Raw genomic sequence first — 6,000 nt, 5'->3', positions numbered from 1 at the left:
GGGCTTCGAAGCCACTTTCGAAGTTAGAACCTCTTCGAAACTTGGATGGCTGACCATCGACTAGCTGTGTATGGGGTGTGATAATTCAAACATACATGGAGCTTCATTAACTGCTCAAATATCGTTATACAGTACCTCTCAATCTTGCCACCAATGTTTGACAGAGAAATTCATGATTGTAAATAAGTAGTGATAGTCACGAGAACAACGGCAAACATTACAAACATTATAGCACTTGTAAACAAATGAGGATGCTCAATACAACGACGCTGAAGGAGCAGAACCTTTTGATGCTGGGCTACAATGCCAACAGGCAAATTGCACGAGTTTCTAGGTTCAAGCAACATAAACTCGTCGAAAATTACTGATCAAAAAAAATTATCCAACCTACGCTAGCCGAACCAATTGACCAAGGAGCGCCCTGTACCAGGCTGTACCCCCACCAAATGAACCCCGGTCCAGCCAACACCCTCCCCCAAAAGGGTCAGCGAGCCCCGGTCCCACGAACACCATCCAGCCAAAATCAGCCCATCCAACCCCGGTTTCGCGAACGGGCTCCGGCGCTGACGCGCCGTTTCAACCCCGGTCCGCCGAACACCATACAGGTGTATAATCAGGGTTCCTGCACGCTCCTAATCCCGAAGTCCGAGGTTCTGCGAATGTGACTTTATGCTGTAGTTTCTCTAGATCTTGTGAAGATACAGCTTAGCTCATAGTGCTGCGTCTCCTGACCTCTCACTTAGACGTTGTCACACGTGTCGCGGTCCGCTGGTATGGCCCAGGGTAGCGAATACTAACGAAATGAAAGTGGAATGAGAATGGATTTGGCACTCTAAACTCCGATAGCGTATTGGCAGTTCGACGTCGAACATTCCAGCGCCCCGAGAACGGAACGGGTCAATTGTACGTGGACAGAAGAGTAGACAATGGGCAAAGGAACCCGTCGAAGAAGCGCCCTGGGGCGCGTCGGCGGCCCGTGGTACGATATTCCAAAAGTCACCAAACTCTTTGTTCCGGATATGGCACGCTCTTTTGGACGTCTGGTGCGCGCCCACAATTGCCCATTCCAGCTCCTCTCTGTCAAGAAGCATACAGCAAGTAACGGTATTATGGCGGCCCGAAACGCGTCCTGGCAGTTGGGATGAAGTGCTGTAGCAATAGCATTAGAGTTTGTGCGCCTTGTCCAAACGTGGACATGCGTCAAGCACGTAAAACGTGATCGCACGCGGAGACTGTCGGAGGTGGTGGAGTCGCCGTCGACGGACGGAGAAGTACTTCTCGTAGGAAGGCGATAAGGAGAAAGGGAACTGCCATCCAGCTCGAGACGCGTCCCGGACTCGAAACACGTACTTAGGCTTCGCGCGCTTGGCGAGCACTGCACCGCGCAGACGTGGATACATTCATACAGCTTGTTCAGCATCTTTTGAAACCTCGCCGGTCTCAGCTTGCCCGAAAGCCCGAATTCACAAGACGTCAGGGAGTTTTCCTCGGGAGACAATGCTGGCAACAGCCGTGCGTGAGAGGGGGCGCAAGCAGCGAGCGGGGTCAAGTGCCACATATGCTGGTAAAGATGCCGAGGCGCGGTGGGGCGGGGCGGGTGCAGTCCGGCATGGCAGGGGTTCGAAGGCAGTAGAAAACTAATTTCTGGCGCTCTTCGAATCCACCTGAAGTTCTTCAGCAAGAAAGAAGCCTTCGAGAAGGGAAAACATTGAATTTTTGAGTCAGCAAGGTACAAGCGCGAGGCATCCACTACAGAAGGAACCCGAAGGACCACATGGGACACGAGAAGTCAGACCGCAGACGCATAATACATTGTCGTACGCCTTGGGGATATGAACTCCGCAGTCGGTGCATCGTCGGTGCGTAAGACCGCTTCTGAGCCTGGAGAGAGTGGGTTCCTCGCACCCTTGGGGCCTGACGCGTACCAACGCGTAGTCAGCGAGAACGTCTGTGTCCGCTCTCGATCCCGGAAAAAGTCTGAAATTTTACGGGGTTCTTGCCTAACCCACCGCAGGGAGCAAACAATACTGTAGAGACCGTTGGCATTAGTGAAGTCTGTTCATGTGGGACTGGAGGAACTTGACGCGAAATGAACGAACGCCAATACTCTATTGAGTTCGAATGACATGTCGGCCAGAGAAATTCTGGAATAGGGAGCGCCGCCAGAGCAGCTCGGAGTGCAGAGTAGGCTGGCGACAAAAAGTTCCTTCCGACGACCGGTCGCTGAGATACGTCTTCTACGATCCATTGTTTGAACAAAAGCGAAGCGGTGTCGTAGTCGTGGGATGAGAAGTCCGCTGTATTACAGTCCTATACAGTCTTACAAGTTCTAACAGCAATGCCGCTCAGCGCCGCCAGAGTCGGTGCGATTTTCTTTCTCCGAGTGTGTCAGGGCAGTAAGGTAGGAGGACCTTGTGACATTGACAAAGCCGATTACTAGCGTCTATCGTGTGCTTCATACCCGAAGCGAGAGGTGTAGCCTGGTGTGGCGAGAGCTAAGGGGTCCTATGACGCGTCGGCTAGCGGGATAAGAAGTACCGACGCGGTGACATTCCAATCAGTCCGAGCGCTTGACAGGAGTAGACAGGAGGACGTGGGGTGGGACCTGGTGGGACAGCGCAACTCTGATCAGAATAGCGTTTTGCGACGTGTCAGGCGTCCAAGGGTATCGGGGGCGGCTGAGCAAGAGCGGAAGGTGTGCACCGGGGTGCGGAGACCGTGTCCGAGGACATTAGTGAAAAGAGCTTACCTCCATTTCATACATTCGTGGAGGATTCAGACCATCTTGTCTGTCGCGGGAGGCGTTCAATCGAGCATTTACCAGGACGACTGTTCATGCGAGAAGTGTTGAAATTGCTATCCATCGGGCCACAACCGATCGTTCGATTGAATCGGCCTGCTGTCAGGAGCTCAGTAGAGGTACGCGCCGAACTTACCGAATGTCGGAATGGAGGACGACGTACCTATCATCTAGGCTCGGATGCGAGAGATATGCAGGTTGCAGTAGGGAGGCGGATTTGTACTTAGCTTATCGTTGACCTCCTGGTGGTCGGTCACCTGCCCAAAGTTGCGATGCCTTCAACCTTCGTTTCCCGAACTGCACCTGACCTGCGTCCCTGTACATGTGCGTGCAACCTTGAAAGCGTGTATGGCATGAGCTCTCAAGAAGTTGCCATCCCTTAGCATGAGTTTGGCGAACTGGACAGGACCCTTGAATTTTTTAGCTTTAATTTTGGCAATGGTGCAAGGTCTTTGGGCATGTCAGTGGGCTTGTATGAGCACCAGGTTCTGAGTTCGAAAGTTTGTATCTCCTGCATTGGGCCGTTACCACTAGAAAGTCCAGGGACGCTAACCGGCTGGATGTAGACAGGCCGTTGAAAGTCTTTGATACCAGCTCTGATACCCACAGATCTGTGAATGTGGACACCCTGGACTTGTAGATCTTGTCTTCCAAGGTTCTATCTGGTGAGTTCGGATACAGGCGCCTGATTAGTTGCGGAGTCTCTAGCTCACTCTCAGGCGACAACAACCTAGCAACACCAGCATCTCGACGCCTGGCAACCTGCTTAAATGATGATGAGGCCTATATTGCCCAAATGTCGCTCGGTTGCACATGTTACTTGCGGACAGTTGCGTCCAGAAAACAACGTGCCTTACTCAGAGTCCGATACAGACGCTGGTCACAATACAAAGGATCAGTCATGAACATATTTCACTGCAATATCGCGTAGTACTGACCCTTCATTCTTCCACATTGTCCTCGGAAAAGTGGGTTGAGGTGCAGATGCAATTTTAAATTCTTGATCGAGCAACAGGGATTAGAGTCGGTACACGTGCGGCGGCAGCGGAGCTTCGAGCACGCAGGTCTTGACAGTCCCTTGACAGCTGTTCCGGAGAGAGTGACACGTATGTCCGAGAACTTGATGTCGGGTGGCGGTGTGCAGATCTGCCCGGTCAGCTGACATGCCCTGACATACCGCAAGTGCCTCTTGCTCATTTCCCGCTAACAATCACCGCTTAAACTTACGTCGGCGAGGGTCCGCGTGTCATGGAGAGAGTCACATTCGTTCGATGAGAAGCATTCTAGAATTTCTGTTCGAAATAGATCTTCCAGGGTCAGCCTACCGTATGGCACATTGCACTATATAATCAGATAGTCTAACTTGTGCGTTATTGCAGATGATAAGTCGGGGAGAATGATGCGATTATTCGCGCCATAGGATGCAAGCATCACCAGAATTGCTATCTGAGTCTCCATTTCGATTGTAGGGGATCCGGGCGGCTAATGATATGTAGTCAGTAACGATCAGCTACCTAGAAAGGCTTAGTGTGACATGAGGTTAAAAGCTTCAGCAAGGTTCGTACTAGTCAACCGGTTGTTTTAGAGGTTTGGCAGCTGTCGGCAGCAAAGAACAGCGACGTCCCGGAGAAACCTAAGAAGAAGATGCATGTCATGAGCAACCTAGTCGAAGCATGTCTCAGGGATGGCTGGCTCTCGCTCCGAAAAGCCGACCGCACGAAGCTACACGTTCAAGGGCTTTTGAGCTAGGATTCACAAGAAGACAAGGACAAGTGAGGGACATGCGTCATAAGAAATCCCAAATTTATCAGAGTTAACAAACCTTGACCATCTTATGACCGAGCTGCAAGTGTCGCATTGCGGGGTCGCGGCTGTCTCGCTGACTCTTACCACCACCGATCCCCAGCATCGGACGTAGGAGCAACAAGGGCTCACATTGTCCATTTTTGAATCGCCCTTCTGTGCCAGCCTACTCAACAGATGCATCAACTGCAATGTCAAAAAAATATAGACCCACGGAACTCACTCGCCAACGGCAGATTCGACTCAGAGATGAGATAGATGTACATCTACCATCGCTTATCACCTTGGTGGTAGAAGACATACAAATCAAAATACACTTTGTTGAAGGACACAAGTGCCCACTGACTGTCAACATCGATGATCGTGCGTAGTGCGCGATACGTCTTCCCAACAAGTCGACTATTGTGATTCGATGTTTTGGGAGATTACTAGCGACAATAACGAACAGCGCCGCCATTCTGTCTTGACGCCAATAGGAGAATACCAAAGTGGGGGTGGCGCAGAGGCTTTAGACGTGCCTCGGGTTACTCAATAACGGCAATCAAGTGAGAACGATTAACGCGACAGTGGCCAGAACAAGTAAGCTTTGTACTTCGAGTTGTTTACGGTTAATGCAGTGCATCCCTGTCATGCAAGTAGCAGACGATCAGAATCCAGGGTTGTGAGCTCGTTGATGCGAATATGACGAAGACCTTTGCTATACCTGACAGTTTGAGACCTCGTGACGCAATTCATGCAATCCACCTTGGAAGTGATCGAAATGAAAAGCGAAGTACTTGTTTACAATCGGAAAGTGGGGCAGGTGACGGTTTGCGAAGGCTGAAAGGTACATTCCGCCATGCTGTTACCCAGGGCGTCCCAATATTCAAGCTTCAAGTCCTACCAGCCCTGATTGATTCAGCGTTATCAACTCGTGAGGCCTCGTATCCCGAGGATGAGGCCTAAGATGCAAACGGCACACTATCGGATTGCAATGACGGAGTGCACACTGCACCCAACGGTATTGACATTGCTCTCCAACGAAGCAAGAAAGGTGGCACTGTTGGCAAATTTTGGTCCGAAGACGGATCTGGAGGAATCAAAACCGTTTACCAAGTACAATAAAAGACTTAAATATATGATGGCTGTCATGCCTTGAAGAAGGTATGATCGAATATAAAGTAACTTAAGGTGACCCTCACCTCAGAAAACAACACGAACTTTGGATAAAAGTCCGACCAACTGTCGGGCCTCCGGATGTTGCGGGCTATTCCAGAAAGGCTCGGGACCGAGGAGATCGACGAGTTCAATGAGTGACTTATGTATCGATGCGTTGGGTGTACTACACGGGCTATAATGGAATATCGGGGTAGATGAGCCGGTATCTAATGTCTGATGGTCCTGTTTTCTGGCCAAGT

This window comes from Coniophora puteana (genome assembly GCF_000271625.1).
Source record: "Coniophora puteana RWD-64-598 SS2 unplaced genomic scaffold CONPUscaffold_14, whole genome shotgun sequence".
Lineage (NCBI taxonomy): Eukaryota > Fungi > Basidiomycota > Agaricomycetes > Boletales > Coniophoraceae > Coniophora > Coniophora puteana.
The sequence above is the reverse complement of the archived record's forward strand: the minus strand, read 5'-3'. Positions refer to the sequence as shown.